The following is a 17,677-nucleotide window of genomic DNA, read 5'->3' as shown; positions in this document are numbered from 1 at the left end:
GCAGGAGGCCTGAGGTTCTGTCAGATGTGGCCTGTGTATGCTACTTCCATACTCTGTTTCCAGTCTAGAACATCAAGCATCTGCCCTTAGTTACCTTCCAGTTCTTTTCAGTGTTTAAAATTATGACACCCTATGACAGAATCATTTAACTTGCTAATCTATACATAATGACTACATGCCCCTGACAGGATCATAATTAGAGTTTTCTCATTTTCACACTATCTCAATGCTGAAATTAAGCTCCAATAGAAATGATACCATATTTGAACAATGTATCATATATTTATATCATAAAAGTCAAAATAATGTCTCAAATTCATCAGTACTGCTAGTTTTTACTTATCTAAGACCCAAGGTTTCTTATTAAGCCAGGAAAGAAAATTGAATACATATACTTTCAATTCAAACACTGAAGATTTTCTTAACATAAAGAGCAAAATGAGAGGCAAAGCTATCAAAGCGTGCAGCTGGTCCTTAACATTTATAAGTTAAAAGAACAAATGATCCATCATCACAAGGATTTCCTTGTTTAAGGATTTCTTTAACATCAGTCTAGGAATGTTATAGAAACATGTGAAGCATCAACCATGCTCAGTAACATGGAGTTATAACGAACAGTTATAACCGTGCTTTTGAGTCTGATATTGGACTGATGGATGAAAACTGAAAATGTGTGCTTTCACAGATGCCTCTTACAGAAATCTACATTAGCTCAGAACAGTAGTGATTATGCCATCCAGAGAATTGGGAGGAAGAGTAGGATAAACCGCAAAGCCTGGAGGACCTTTTCTCATCAAGTGTCCTGGTGAAAGAGAGGGACAGCAGCAGTGCAGGCTGCTGTCCTCTGCTGAGGGAACATGTTAAAGTGTAAGGGTGCTAAATCTGTTCAACACTAAAAGAGGAACTGTAGTGAAGTGCAGGCTGCTGTCCTCTACTGAGGGAACATGTTAAAGTAAAAGAGTGCTAAATCTATTCAAATATTAAAAGAGGAACTGTAGTGAGCCAGAAATCCTGAAATTTTTCCAAAGGTAGCCTGTTTTCTATTTCTCCTTATCTAAGCAGTGGCAGAGTTGGGGTTCAGGTTTCAAAGTGACCCCACAGTGTCACCCAGTGACAGATTCAACAGCTTTATTCTTTGGCCACATAGAATCTTCCAATCTTCTGAGTCCTACACAAAGAAGCCTGTTGGCTGCATCCTGAAATCTGATGTAGGGGCTCACACCTGGAATCCCAAGACTCGGGAGGCTGGGGCAGTAGGACCTGCCACCAGTGTAAGGCCAGCTTGAGCTTCGTAGTGTGTTCCTGTACAGTATGGGCTACAGACTGAAACCCTATCTTTAAAAAAAAATTAACTTAAGCAAATTCTAGAACACAAGAAAAAATCAGCAGACTCAATTACATAACACAGGAATTTGGGTGGGCATTGTGGATATGACTATAATCTCAGCATGCACAAACCTAAGGCAAAAGGTTGTGGGTTCAAGGCCAGCTTGGGCTACATAAGAAGACTTTGTCTCAAATATAATAAAAAGGGGTCTGATGGAATGGCTCAGCATGCAAAAGTACCTGCCACCAAGCCTGATAATTGGAGTTCAATTTCCAGAATTCACACAGTAGGAGGAAAGAACACACTCCCACAAGTTGTCCTCTGATGTCCACACATACACTACTGCACACACATGCATGAACGCATAAATAAAGAAGTATAATTTTTACAATTTTTAACTACAAAGAAAATTAAAAAAGCAAAATTTTTATATAAGTAAAACTCTTAGCAAAACAAACTAAAAGATTATATAACATATATATCAAATATAATGTACTATTGGTGTTGCATTCACTTTCTGACATATAGCAAACAACCACAAAGTTGGCCTCCAAACAACACTAATAGCCAACAGTACAGGAAAAAAAAAAAAAAAAAACTGCCTTCCAGACTAATGTGATCTCAACTTCTAAGGAAGTATGGTAGGAAGATTATCTTCCCTTCTTAAAGGTCATATAATATAAACTAACCACGGCAATAAAGTTATCAAGTTTGTAACTCCAGAGGCTTCTAGGACTCTGCATACTGAGAGAAGAAATATAGGCACTCTTGAAGAATATCTTAGAACTCTGCCTTCAACAGTAATTTATACAATTTGGTGAAAAATAAGTTTCAAGTTTCTAAATAGAAATAAGCAAGCAGCAGAAGAAAACAATGCTCATAACACGAGGGAAAAGCAACTTTTGGAAAATAATTTACTAAGAAAAGTCAGGCACTATAAATATATTTGTACTCCTCAGCCTATCATTCCTGGAAACACAAGAACTTGTAAGAAATAAAAAGTGTGAATTGCAAAAACCATGGTCATGGTCATCTGGATTTTCCAAACACCACATGCACAGCTCTAAAAGAAGAGTTTGAGCTAGATATGGTGGCACACACCTGTGACCATATTACTCAGAAGGTAAGGCAGGAATGAGTTCCAGAATAGCCTGAGTTATTGAGAGAGGGAGTACAAAAAATAAAAAATAAAGTAAAAGGGCTGGGGATGGGGGTAAGGGAAGGCAGAGGGAGCATGCTATCTACCACTAGCCGTGTCTGCACTGTTGTTTTAAATGTCAAACCCAGAAAGCAAGCCTCATTTGTCCTTCAATCCCTAGACCTCAGAATGGTATCTATACCCCGGAAACACACTGCCTATATGTAACTGCCAGAGAGAAAAGCGTCAGGATACAGGGTTGTATAATCCACACTCTGATGTCAGATGTACCTCATTTGTCATGATGTTCATAAAATTCAAAACATCAAGAATTCTGCAGCCAATGTATATGCAAAGCACTAGGATCATAAAACTCAACAGAAATGAGGGACTCTGAGCAAGCTATGTAGAAACAAGAAAGCCAAGTAAAAATTTACTACAGAGATGAAGTAGGGTATTGAGGAAATGGGGAGCAAAGAATACACCATTAGCTAGTTAAAACTGTGATTATGAAATGCATAAAACTACATGAAAAATGTTGAAAGCTTGGTGTAATAAATCAGGTCTGATCGTTAATCATAAAAATGTAAATAATATAATTGCTTAGAGACACATGATAAAAGGTAATCAATAATCTTTTTTCCTACTTTATTGTGTTTATAGTATTATTCATGCTCCCAAAGAACTATTTAATAAGAAGGGGAAATGTTGCTTTGATAAATGATCAAACAGCTTGGTAAGGTAGCACATTCCTATAATCCCAGCACTCAGGAGCTAAGGCAAGAGAACCAGGAGGTAAAGGCCAGTTCACACTACATAATGAGACCTTGTCTCAAAAAACAAAGGAACCATCATAATAAATTAGGACCCATGAGGTGGCTCAAAGAATAAAAGAATTTGTCTCAAAACCTAATGGCCTGGATTCAATCCCCAGTACCTACATAGTATTAGAAAGGAGAACCAACTCCTGCAAGTCATACATGCGCCTACACACATACACACATATGTACATACACACACACACATATTTACACTAAATAAATGCAATAAAAATAGTAAGTAAATAAATATACAAATTAGGAGAGCTCTGTTAAACTAATAAAAAGTAGAAAATCTTCTTTGTCTGATTCTACAAAAGCCCTGATTATTGAGAACAATTTTATACACTGATTCTACAAGCACCTCTTAAAGTGCCAACTATAGGTCACAATGCAATGCACTGGGATCCCTAAATGGTTAGCATAGCCTCTACCCTCAGAGCAGTCTAGATCTGAAAATGTACCATAGAGAGATGAGTATGTCATTTGGCTAACAGCACTTTAATAATAGTGAACTAGACAAAATCCTCTAAGTTAATTGTTCACTTTTATGGGTGGAAGCTTCAGTATGAAAAAATTAGAAGAGTTAATGACCTCAAGTCTATCATCTCTATCAAGGACAAGACCTGCATGCTACCAAGCAGATGTCTTGCTAGGCTATCAAATCAGACCCTCCTGATTCTTAGATTATTATCATCAATCAATAGGAAAGCAGTCTGGTGATCCCTCCATACAGGGATCAAGCATCAACAGATACACATATTGGCCCATATGGTGATATTTTATTTGTACTAAAATGTGACTTGTATGTTAATACATAAAGTTGCCTGGGGGTCAGAGCTAATAGCAAGCCATAGCAGAAGCTGGGCAGTGGTGGTGCACGCCTTTAATCCCAGCTCTTGGGAGGCAGAGCTAAGCAGATCTCTGTGTGTTCAAGGATACAGCCAGCATGGAGACACACGCCTTTAATCTCAATACCAACCATAGAAGACCTGGAGGTTTGTACAGACAGGCAGTGACTAGGAGGTCATGTGGTTGGGTTTACAACCAATGAGAAGGCAGAACAGAAACACTATAAAAAGACAGACACACAGGAAGTAGGTCTCTTTCAGAGAGGTAGGGCAACAGCGACAGTGAAGGGTAGGGTTTTTAGCTCTTAGCTATTGCTCTGACCTCTTTCTTGGCTTTCATCTCTGCATTGGCTCTGTGTTTCTTATTTAATAAGATGGTTGGTTACATCTACAGGCCCACTACCAGGGAAGCCTGCCTATGCCTAAAGGATAATGCTTGAAAGAAAATTCAGAAGCTAAAGCAATGTGTGCATTTCTACTTTTTAACTTTTTTTTTCTTTTTTTTTCCCTCTAAGTTCTTACTATGTGGCAACATATAATATAGCACTGAAAAAACATATATTTAATCCTAATTTAACTTTTAAACTTCTGAAACTATTTGAAGTGGAATTAAAACCAATTATGATCTCCTAACTGCTGAATACATTTCTTTGTCAGTGAGATGCCTCTACCAGTCTCCAATATATTTTTCACATTAAAAGTTGCTTCTTCTAGGATAAAAGATAATTGAAAAAACAAAAGCTCAACAAAGGAGAACAAAAAGTCAGACCAGATCTCTGTGCTCTTCCTGGTCAGTGAGGGTATCACATAAGTGGAATGCTCAATCAATTACTAAAAAGTTATAATCAGTAGTTTATTTAAAAATTACATCAAGCACAATGCTTCTATTTGGGAGATCCTCCCCTTTGTTTCTACAATCATTATTATAGTCCCCAGTGGCAGCAGCCTCTGATTCTGATGCATACTAAACTCTGATACAGTTATTACTCTTGTAGTACTTACACAGTTTTCCTTTTGACTCAGTTCCCAAGAACTAACACTGGACTTGGTGATCACTGTCCTTGAAAAGTAAATATGAAAGCCCAAGTTCTCCAACGATAGGTTGCAGGTCTATACTATGTTCTTGGAAAAAGTGCCAAAGAATCAGAGGGGACTTGGAAATTATGCCAAGATGATTCACCCCTGAGTACCTCTAGATTATGGAGATATTACTTTAATAAACATGGTCATAAGAGTGATAGCCACAATTTGGCTGACATTTCCAATCACTGACAGCATCATGTTTCTTTGTGGGTTTCTGTCATCTCAATTATTTTTCACTGACTTTAAGCTCTTTTTGAAGGTGCTTCAGGGGTTGAGAAATTATAAAAATACCCCTGTGTCCTTTCCTGGAGGTATATCATAGATCTTATTGATCTTGTACCCTATTCCTCATTTCTCAAATTTCGTCTTAGAAGTGATTTGTTACCAGCTTTCTTCAATCTTCTTATAAAATATAACACTTCATGCCAGTGTGCAAGTAATCTCCCTCACACTTCACCCGATACTGTCTCCAAGCTTCAGATACATGGAGAAAATGACATATAGGGAGGGGCCAACCCCCTGGCTTTGACATCAGTCACTCTCCCACCTTCTGGTGGGTTCATCTGTTCTGTCACTGTATACAGGACACATTTGCTTTTCAAGGATCAATATTCAATTTAACTTTCTATGCACTATAAATTAAGTCTTCAAAAAGTAAAGAAAATATGTATCTCATTTTGAAGTTAATTTAAACAGAGGCAAGTCCTCAGCTAAGTTCCATTTAATGAAAGTCATCTTTGTGAATGCCAAAGTCAGAATGTAAGCTAAGTGGCAGGAAAAATTTCTTCTTTATTTCCAGAGAATGCTATTTTAATCAGTACTTTTTAAGTAAAATAATGAGCCTACTTAGAAATTTATAAACACTCAGAAAATATAAATTTATTTGCTTTAGGGAACTTTCTCCAATTCATTATCTCTTGCTATGGATGTCACAAAAATGTGCTCTAGACCACTAATTTCTTTATATGCCAAGACAAAACTGAAGTCATAAGACCATCTGATAGAATTTCGGTAGTTATTTCAGCAATGAAATTAAAATTAACAGATTCTTAAGTAAAATTCCTTACAGTAACAAATAAAACGTAGTTCAGTGTCATAATTAGACCACCAAACAATAGCACCACCTTTATTGGAGGATAATTAGATATACACAAATAGAAGCAGAAGAGAATCCTGATTTATACATTGAAAATACTTATTTCTAAGTGTCCTTTATAATGCTTAACATTGACTCTTCAACCCAGCCATGCCAGACATGTTTCTGAATTAATTTCCACCTGCAAACCCATGGGATGAAAACTCTAACTGTGTGATAAATTAAGTTGCCAAACGAAATGGATTAGCGATCAGTGCAATGGCCTGATAAGCTGTCAGATCCACTTTGGACTGGGATTCATCCTCTTGCTCCACCTGTTCATTAAGCACCAAGTTCATGGCAACTCCAGTAACTGATTGCACATGAATAAGCTGTGTATTTGGGGTGGGTGATATAGCTCTACTTATACATTCATTTAAACATAATTCCCTGGTGATTTATTCTGTTTTTAATCCCAGTAAGGAAACATTTACCTCTGGTTAAATTTTGAATACAACAAAAATGTAGTATGTTATAAAATTTTAAAGTTAACAAAGCAAAGCAAATCTCACCTAAAGGTCAGAAGAAGAGGATGGTGTCATTTATCATAATGTTTCTTCAAAGTTCTAAAAATCAAGTGAATGCTGGAAAGATCTTTGCCTTTGTACTGATAGTTTGTCAAAATAAAATATTTAAATCTGTTCTTAGTATAAAGAAAATATTGTGTTCCTACAACTAGAAAACTAAACTAGAAGACAGAGAAAATACTTATTAACCTTCCTTTCTTCAAAATGGCCAAATTGTTCCTTATATAACACCAAATTTTATCAATCACTGTCAATCAAAAAGCTCCAAATGGATCTACAAATAACAATACATATAAGAACTCTTAACCAAACACAAAGTTAATAAAAATCAGTAAGTTCCTCTAAAAATCTCCAAATTTAATGGATCACATGCCATGAAATATGGGTAGCTATGCTATTATTGATGTGCTGCTTTCCTTCACTGTTATTTATGGAGCCTAATTTTTATATGAACTAAAGACTGCATTTCAAAACTCTTCATATTGTCCTCCTATATGCATATAAACAGTTGGATTACTGCAGAAAATTTAGTAAGCAAATAGTCAAATAGTATAACTCTATTCAGTTGAGAAAGCAAAATGAGTATCATCTAGTTCTGCGGTCACAAAAATTGCAGCTCCACATAAGTTACAAATAATGAAGAAGAAAATAACTAGGGAGAATTTTACTTTTTTTTAATTGTATGTGTATGGATGTTTTGCCTGCATGTATGTCTATGTACCATGTGCATGCAGTGCCTGTGGAGGCCAGAAGGATATTAGATCTCCTGGAACTAGAGTTACAGATGAATGTGAGTCACCATGTAGGTGTTAGGAATAGAACCCAGGTCTTCTGAAAGAGCAACCAGAGTTTCTTAACTACTGAGACATCTCTCCAGCAACCCTGGGGAAACTGTTCAATGGCAGTAATCACGCCTCAATGCAAAAGTTGTTCATAGAACACTTCATTTCCAACTCAGACCCTCTTATTCTGTTATAATGGTACAAATGAGCCTCAGTAACTTAACAAATAGAAATCTATTTCTCATCATTCTAGAGGCTCAGAAGTACAAAATCTGGGTAGGATCTCCTTTCTATTATAATATGCAAGAGACATTATACAAAGTGGTTGAGAGTAGAAAATGGAAAGCTAGGGAATTAAACTCATTCTTCAGTCAGGAACCCATTCTCTCTACAGCCAAACAACTCTCTTGATAAGAGCATGAATCTATTCAGGAAGGCAGTCCTAATTTCCCCTTTAGTTAAATTAATAAATATTAATAAAACTTTACAAACATTCTATTTCATTATATAATTATTAAACTAAAATTTTTAAATCAAAGGTACAGTACATTCTAAACAAGATTCCAAAACAAATACATGAAAGGCTACCTGGAATCCTAACAACAGAGAATCATGTCCCTCCATTTGCAGACTTGGGCCAGTTTACAGACAGAGAACTCCTCAAAAGAATGGGAGAGAAGGTCCCCTTGAGGGAGGACTAGGCTACAACACCAGGGAGTTTTCCTTCCCCAAAGTACCACTCCCCAGAGGAATATATGTTCTTTTACCAACGTAACTGTTCATTAGAGTAAAGGAAATAATAAAGCTTTGGGGGAGGCACTACACAATGGCTCTGGATTGATATTGATTCTAGGTGACTCCAGACAGAATTATGACTCTCTGGTTCAAGTATGGGCTTATGGAGTCAGATGATCAATGAAGGTTTAGCAGAAATCTGATTCACAGTGGGCCTGGTGGGTCCCTAAACTCATCCTGTAGTTATTTTCCCAGTCCTAGAATGTACAATTGGGATAGTTAGACTTACGAATTGGCAGACTCCCCACACTGGCTCCCTGATCTGTAGAGTGAGAACTATTCTTGTTAGAGAGGACAAATAGAAACCATTGGAGCTGCCTCTACCAGAGAAAATAGTGAACCCAAACCAGCTTCACTTCTTTGGAAGTATTACAGCAATTAGTGCCTTTCAAAAGATGCATGGGTGGCTGTTCCCATCTCATACTCCTATAATTCTGTTATTAGGCCTGTGCAGAAGACAATGAATCATGGAAGATGACAGCTCAAAAATTTAATCAAGTAGTAACTCCAACTGCTGCTATTATACTAGATGTGGTTTCCTATTAACAGACTGACATGTCTCCTGGGACCCAGTATGCAGCTGTTGATTTCACAAATGCTTTCTCTTCATACCCTTCCCTAAGGACTAGTAGGCATTTTGCTTTCAGCTGGCAAGGGCAGGAGTGCACCTTTACAGTTCTACCTCAAACCTACATTAATTCTCTAGTCCTGTGTCAACACTTGGTTCACAACAATCTTAATCACTTTTTTCTTCCACAAGGCTTCATGACAGTCCATTATATCAATGGCATTACATGCTGATTGGACCAAACAAGCAAAAAGTAGCAACCACTTTGTATTCATTGGTAAAGCATTCGCACATCATGGGATGGGAAATAAATCAAACCAAAATTCAAGGACCTTCTACATCAGTGAAATTTCTAGGAGTCCAGTAGTGTCGACATGTTGAGATAATTATTACAAGACTTGGGGAAAGGTTTTTGTTTTTGTTTTTTAGGAGAATGAAGGTTAAAGAATCTGAAGAACACTGGACAAATGAGACAACAGAAGAAAAGGGACAAATCATCTATCCCAGGAAACAGAGTATAATGACGTATTGGTATATCATCTAAAAAATTTTAGAAGTCTTCCTAAATGTTTGTTTCTGCTCTTCTCTAAAGAAATTTAACACTATTGGTCTTCTAATAGTCACAGTTCAATTAAAATTTAAAGCTGACTCTGGAGTTGGAGAATGGCTCTCTCCTTCTTTAAACTCAAGCGTGTTGTTAAAAGGAAAAATGCAAACTCCCTATATCATGCCAGAAGAAAAGAGCCATCTTTTGCTATGGGACAGGAGAAAACAAATTAATTAAGGGACTATTCTATTACTAATCTCAACTCTTTGATTCTATTCTGATTCTTTAAACTTTTCTTAAAGTATGAATTTTATATCAAAATTTACAAGATTAATATATAGATAGATATATATACATTTTAATCTTTGTTAAGATATGAATGATCATATAGAGTACTAACTAATTCTAGAAAGAAAAAAAGCTTCAATTAGCTGCATATATATGTTTTTGTGTTCGAGTCTCTTATCAGTTTTCTGCAGGAAATCACAGCCAGGCCTAACATCAACTGAAGTCTCCAGGAAGAAGATGGGGTCTCAGACAATTCCACGTGGACAATAATAATATCACTAAGCTGATAAACATCATCTACAGATCAGTTTTGAACTACAAAGTGCTCAGAGCAATTTTGAGAGGGCTAGTTGAGATGATCCAGTCACAAAGACTACTTGAATAAGGACTTGAGATAAACCCTGAACTTTGGCATTATACACAGACTGGATAACAAAGGATATAGTTACCTTTCCTAGAATATGACAATTAACCTTAAAATTTTCTTTTCAGGATAAAGATACCTTCGCCCATACCCAGCAGGAAGCAATTTTAAGAATACGATGCCCACATTCCCAAAGAGGTGGTGTGGGGCGGGTGGTTTTTTGGTCTTTTAATGGGCTTTGGGTCTGGGATAATTTTCATTGTTTAGGGGGGTAGTTACAAGTTGTTGTCAAGGGTTAGGAAAAAGGCTAAGCAAAGGAGGTTGGATTTAAGGTTCTTGTTTAAAAAAAGAAAAAGACAATTACTAGTTTTAAATATTTTACGTTGGATTTGATTGTACAAATTATATATATTAAAATTGATATTGTTAGAAAATGCTATATGTATATTTCTAATTGTAATTACAATGTAATGCAATTTTCTGATCCTTGAATGTTATTATTACCAACTATTAGGATATAAAGAAATGAAAGTTAGTAGTTAGACATTATAATAGAACTTGTAGTAATATTAGTAGGTTTTCAAAATTGAGCAGATATATTTTAGATAGACAGGTCATCTTCAAACCCTTCAGAGATCTACAGAATATGGCATTTAAAATGTTTTAATAACTTAGAAAATGTTTTCTTTTTTGTTATGACTATGAGACATGTTGGCTCCTGGCAGTACCAATCTACTTCAGAGAAAATATGGGCATTGAAGAAACTGCATATGGAGTTAACTTTCACTGTGGCAAAAGTTAGCCACTGGACAACAAAGTATCCTCGAATCAACTGCTGACAAAGAAGACAGATAGGACATGAAATAAAGGACTACCGATTCTTGCTGAAACAAGTGTGGCTATGGCTTTATCAAAAGGCATCTTCTGAGGCCAGGACAATATGGCACCATCCCTGAAGTGGCCTTCGAAATCTGGAAAAGGTACAGTGCCCTTTTCTTCGAAGGCAGCTGAACAGGCAGTGGGCTGATGGCTTCTGATGTACAATGGAACAGCAGCTGAAACAGTTATTCGTGAAGAATAACTAAGCTCATGCCTCTCAATAGTAGACTGGCATTTAATAGAGGGATGTGAAGAACAGGATGCTGAGATGAAGCCACATACACACATAGCCAAGAAGAATGGACTGCTGAATTAAAAAAAAAAAAATCAACAATTTCCAGAATTTAAAATCCTGAATCATGACAGGACACTATTGGAGTTCAGGTGATTCTGGTACATGGACTGCTCTCACCCAATGTGAGGTGGAACTATTGACCTTGTGTACATCCTACTTCACAAATGAGCCTGTCAGATATGCTAAGCCTATAGGCTGGAGATGATGCCCCAACACTGTGGAGAAACCAGTGGAGAAACCTCAGGTGACTGCCCAGGCAGCTGGCTGTTTCTGTCAACTCACAAATTTTTTGGAAGTTGCTTGCATGTACTTACTGTTTTATTTTTGTTAGGTAATATTATTTCCTTCTTGGGTCTCTGAGGGAGCTGAAGATTAGTTATAGTTGAAAATTAGTTAGGATAGAAAATGAATTAGGTACATTTTGGACTTACCAAAATAGGATAGATAATGGAATTATTTTCTCTGAATTTGTCAAATACAAATGGGCTAGACATTGTTTAGGTATTTATTACTTGTATATATTGTATATAGTTATTGTACTTTTGTATATCATTTTTCTTATGTTAGTTATAACCTTTTTCCTTTTTTCTTTTTATTAAAATAGAAAAGGGGAAATATGGTGATATTTTATTTATACTGAAATGTGATTTTATTTGTATGTTAATAAATAAATTTGCCTGGGGGTCAGAGCTATTAGTAAGCCATAGGAAAGCTGGGCAGTGGTGGTGCACACCTTTAATCCCAGCACTTGGTAGGTAGAGCTAGGCAGATCTCTGTGTGTTCAAGGATACATCCAGCATTGGAGACACACGCCTTTAATCTCAATACCAACCATAGAAGACCTGGAGGTCTGTATAGACAGGCAGTGACGAGGTAGTTGTGTGGTTGGAATTACAACCAATGAGAAGAAGGCAGAGCAGAAAGTCTTTATAAAGACAGGCACAGCCAGGCGGTGGTGGTGGTGGTGGTGGTGGTGGTGGTGGTGGTGGTGGTGGTGGTGGTGGTGGTGCACGCCTTTAATCCCAGCACTCGGGAGGCAGAGCCAGGTGGATCTCTGTGAGTTCAAGGCCAGCCTGGTCTACAGAGCGAGATCCAGGAAAGACACAAAGCTACACAGAGAAACCCTGTCTTGAAAAACCAAAAAAAATAAAAAAAAAAAAAAAAAAGACAGGCACACAGAAAGTAGGTTTCTTTCGGAGAGGTAGGACCACTGCGAGAGGAAGGGTAAGGTTTTTAGCTTAGCTCTGACCTCTTGGCTTTCTTCTTTGCATTGGTTCTGTGTTTCTTATTTAATAAGATGGTTGGTTACATCTACAACAAGGTAAAATATTAAGTGGCTATACTTGGCCTTTCCTACTGAGAAAGAAGCACAAGGCATAGTAAGCTTATTGGATTCTGGAAGCAGTACACTCCTCACTTGGCTTAGTTACTCTGGCCCACAACAAGTGACTTGGAAAAATACCAGTTTTGAGGGAGGCCTAGAACAGGAAACAGTTCTTGAACAGATCCAGGCTCCTGTGCAGGCTTCTTTGCCTCCTTGGGTCCAAAGATCCAGCTTCCCAAAGGTATTTGTTGTGGAAGTGGCAAACAAAAGTGCTGTTTGGAGCCTCTGACAGGCCTCCATAGCTGAATCACAGTAGAAACCCTTGTGATTTTAATTCAAGGCCTTGCCATTGTCTGAAGACAACTATTTCCTGTTTGAGAGACAGCTCTTAGCCCAGGGATTGGGCTTTAGTGGAAACTAAATACCTGAGAATGGGCTATTAAGATACCATGCAACTGAGCTTCCCATCATAAGCTGGGTATTTTCTGACCCAACAAGCCAAGAAGCTAGATGTGTAGACCAGCAAGCCAGTATCAAATGGAAGTAGCACATACATGCTCAGGCAAGTGCAGGTACTGAATGTACAAGTAAGTTACAGGATGAAGTTACCCAATTGCTTATGATTCCTATTCCCACTATTATTCCTTTGTTCCAAAGCATGCATCTATGACCTCATGGGATGTGCCCTATGATTAGACACCTGAGCCGGAGAAGATCCAGGGATGGTTTACAGATGGTTCTGCATGTTATGCAGACACCAACCAGAAGCAGACAGTTGCAGCATCACAATCCTTACTAAAATAACCTTGAAGGATAATGGTGAGGGGAAATTTCCACAGTGGATGGATCTTCCGACAGTGCACATAGGTTCTTTGGTCTTCAAATGTGCACTAAAGGCCAGGAGTTCTCCAGGAATCCCCAGGCCTTCAACACCAGACTGAGACTGACCACTGAGACATTTAGCCTCATGGTTCTTGGGCACACCAGTGTACAGACAACTACTTTTTAACTACCCAGATCATATTGTGTAATCCAATCTAAAAATTCCCCTTTCTATGGATAATCATTGTATCAGTTCAGTCCCTCTAGAAAGTCTGACTAATATGAGGACTGTGTTATGATTTAACTCCAGAAGATGCTCTCTTAAAAGCAGAGGCAGTGGGGCTTAGAAACAAAAGCAAACTCAAAGAGGGATTTCTTCAAAGCCATACATTATCTGTAGCAATTATTTTCTTTTGAAAATCATCTTTTAATTATTTGAAGAGTTTAACATTTGTTTAGATTCTACAAATTCCTTAAGAGAAAAACAATAAAGATTATAAAAACAAAGAAGTATTGTGCCCAGATAGGAAAGATTTGTTGGGATGTAAATTTAAAAGAACAATGAAAATGATGGTTTAACACATCACATAGCTCAGCAGTTAAAAACACTTTTTTTTTCCTCTTGCAGAGAACATGGGTTCAATTCCCAGCAACCACACTGTGGCTCACAACTATCTCCTCCAACTCCAGTGGATCCAAATCACCTTTTCTGAACTTTTCTGGCACCAGGCACACAAGTGCTACATATATGTATATATACATAACAGCCACAGTTCTTACTACAGAGTTTCAGAATTAGATGGCTTCTCTTGAATACAACTCAAGTAAATATTCTAATACCTGAAACCATGGGGCACAGAATAAGCACTTTCGGTTGATCACAAACCTACCTGTCAGTGTATCAGATTTTAAAAGATCCAGAACACCTTAAAACATTCCTATAAAAAGTCATCTTTTTGGCTTTTGAGCTATGGAGTATAATCTGCTCTTGTGGAAGAATTGTTCCTACAGCCATTCCATTGTGCCAATAAAGCCACCTTAAATCAAAGGACAGAGTCAGCGATTGGCTGACTGGGATTAGCCATAGAGTTCTCAAAGGACTGAGGAGGTCTGCTAGAGAGGACAGGAAAAGAGAAGGGAGGATTTCCTGAGCATTTCGGGCAGTGGTTTGGGAAAAATATTGAGAGAGGGACAGCCAATCAACTCTCTGCTGTCTTTGAATTTATCAGGTCTTTATCTCAACTTCTGACTCCTGAGTTTTTATTAGACTAGAACAATTTAGATACTCATTACATCAGGTGTCTAACACGTGACATTATTAAACCATGCTGCCACTGCCACTGGTGGCTGGCTTTGTCTCCCTCCCCACAGACTCTCCACACCTTTTTTTTTTTTTATGCATCTGGGGTTTTTACATTGCAGTCTTTTCTATGGCAGCATTTAGCTGCTGCCTGCCCCAGCCCCAAAGGCCGCTGGGGTTAGCCACCCCATCACCAGCCTGTGCTCTCACTTCTCAAGCCCAAGCCCCTCACCCCCAACGACCCCCAGGCCAGCTCAGCTGCCTTGAGACCCCCTCCGGGCTTGGGCTTTTACTGCTGCCATCACTGCAAGCTGCCAAGTGGCCAGGAGCTACATCACTAGTGTCCTCTACCTAGCCTTGCTAAGCAGGCTGGGTGGTCCTATCTCATGCCTTGTTCCAGTTGCATGGATTTCTCCTATCAGTTTCCTCTTCAGACAGCTCACTCACCTCGGGGCACAGCAGTGATCAGGCAAAGTGGCCCCGGTGAGCCCAACCTCCATGCTAACCCAGTGGAGCATCATCTCTGCTGTTGATTACCCCCAGCACATCTCCGCCTACACTGTCAGTGTCATCAGCGCCTGTAAGACACTTGGGAATTTTTAAACAGGGAATTAGATTTTTAAAAAAAGAAAAGAAAAGACAATCTTTCCCATGCTAAGAATAGGAAATATCAAGTTCCAGAAGAAACGGGAGTGTGGTGTGAACATGGGAAAGCAAAAGAAAACAAGGAAATATGTGACTATGAAGCAAATGCTTAGTCTCAGAGATGAGAGACTTAAACAAAAGGATAGATTAAAGTCTAAAAAAAAAAAAAAAAAGAAAAGACCAGACCAGCGCTGGGTCCACCTTACCACATTCTCTTTGATACCAACTTCGTCAACTTGCATTAAAGCCAAACTGGACTTAGTGCAGTCAATGATGGACAAGTGTATCCCTTGTATAACTGGTTGTGTAATGGCTGACGTTGAGAAAGTGGAACAGAAGTGTCAAGTGGCACTAAGGATCACCAAGGATCCATGATTTGACTGACTTCCATGCACACACAAAGGAAACTATGCTGATGACTGCTTGGTCCAAAGAGTCACTCAGCACAAGTGTTACTGTGCTTGTACTGGGGTGGGGGGCGAGGGAATCCGGAAGATCCCTGGAGTTCCTATCATGTACATTTCTAACCATCAGATACAACATTGAGCAGATGCCAGATGATTATAGAGCTCCTCGGTTCTAATTCTTACTTGACAAAATTTGCTTGCCTTTCTTTGACCAGGTTTCTCTGTTGTCAATTATTTAAACACATTTTTGATTTTTTAATGATTAAAAAATAATAGGGGGGGTGGCACACGCCTTGAATCCCAGCACTCGGGAGGCAGAGGCAGGAGGATCTCTGTGAGTTTGAGGCCAACCTGAGCTACAGAGATCCAGGAAAGGCACAAAGCTACACAGAGAAACCCTGTCTCGGAAAAATGGGGGGGATAATAGGAAATATCACAATTTAGGGAGTTAGGACCATGTTTAATGCTACTACATGATGACCATAACTTCTAATAAATGTATGATTACAGAATCAGTCTTTTCATAACTTAAAGCAGTTACCCATTGAAATCCTGAATAAGTATCTATGGTATGGTACCATATACTTTAATTTTCCAACTCCACAAAATGAAACACATTCATTTGTCAAATTTCATTTCTTTGGATACTTTTTAGGTTACTTCCTACAGGTAATGGAGTTTGGTTATACAAAGAACAAGTAGGATATTTCCTTATAATTTCCTTGGCTTGTTTGCCAAGTGATAGAAAAATCTTTCTTAAACCTTTGCTGTTAGCATGGTGTTTCTTATGAAATTCTGAGGCTTCTAGCTCATTTCCTACCAATAGTTGCTCAATTTCATCATTACCTTGTGCTAGAGGGCCTGGTAGACCCGTATGGGATCTGAAATGTGTTATATACAAGGGATGATTTCCATTTCTAATCATTTCTTGTAATCAAATAAATAGCAAAGTTAAATTTCTGAATCATCTGGAATAAGTTCAGTGTTTTCAGTATTTAAAACAATTCTTTTTGCATATTGAGAATCAGTAACTATATTAAGAGGTTCTGAGAAATCTTATCATACCATGAGAATAGCATAAAATTCTGACTTTTGAATGGAATCATAAGGGCTTTGAACTACTTTACTTAAATTTCCTGACTTATAATCTGCCTTTCCTGATTTATTTGCATCAGTATGGGATTTAGGGGCTCCAGAAATTGATGTCCCACTTATTGTATGAGTGAGAATCCAATTAGTTCTTTTTATAAACTGAAGTCTTTTGCTTTTGGGATATTTGTTGCTAATCTCTCCCAAGAAATTACTGCAAGCTATTTGCCAGTGTTCATTTTCTGTTCACAATGGGGAAATTTTAGCATTAGTAAAAGGTACTACAATTTCTGCTGGGTCAGTTCCTGTTAACTGATGAAGTCTCAATTTTCCTTTCAGGATCAATTCAGAAACCTTTTCTACATAGGTCTTTAACTTTTTACTGTTTGTGTGGCAAAAATACCCATTCTAAAATATTATCTTCTCTCTGCATAAGAATTCCTGTAGAAGAATGCATAGAAAGTATAATAACCAGAATACAATCAAGCTCTGGATCCAGACGATCCACATGTGCATCTTGTGATTTCTTTTATACCAAAGCCAATTCTTTCTCAGCCTCAGCCTATAATTTTCTTGGGCACTTTTAAGTCCTTATCACCTTGTAAGGTTTGAAATAAATTACTTAGTTCTTAAGTTGTTAATATCTCCCAGGCATTTTTGAAAATCATTAAGAATTTGAGCCAGGCGGTGGTG

General features: G+C 37.9%; 1 protein-coding gene and 1 pseudogene across 1 annotated transcript in view; one reads left to right on the top strand and one right to left on the bottom strand.

The window, feature by feature from the left end:
- Macrod2 (mono-ADP ribosylhydrolase 2) overlaps positions 1-17,677 on the bottom strand; it is a 1,962,999-nt gene that overhangs the window by 1,875,953 nt on the left and 69,369 nt on the right. The gene's annotated exons all lie outside the window — the stretch shown is intronic.
- On the top strand, positions 15,548-16,167 carry LOC114703585 (annotated as a pseudogene).

This window comes from Peromyscus leucopus, chromosome 4 (assembly GCF_004664715.2).
Source record: "Peromyscus leucopus breed LL Stock chromosome 4, UCI_PerLeu_2.1, whole genome shotgun sequence".
Classification (NCBI taxonomy): Eukaryota; Metazoa; Chordata; class Mammalia; order Rodentia; family Cricetidae; genus Peromyscus; species Peromyscus leucopus.
Note: the sequence above shows the minus strand (reverse complement) of the source record. Positions and strands in the feature narration are given on the sequence as shown.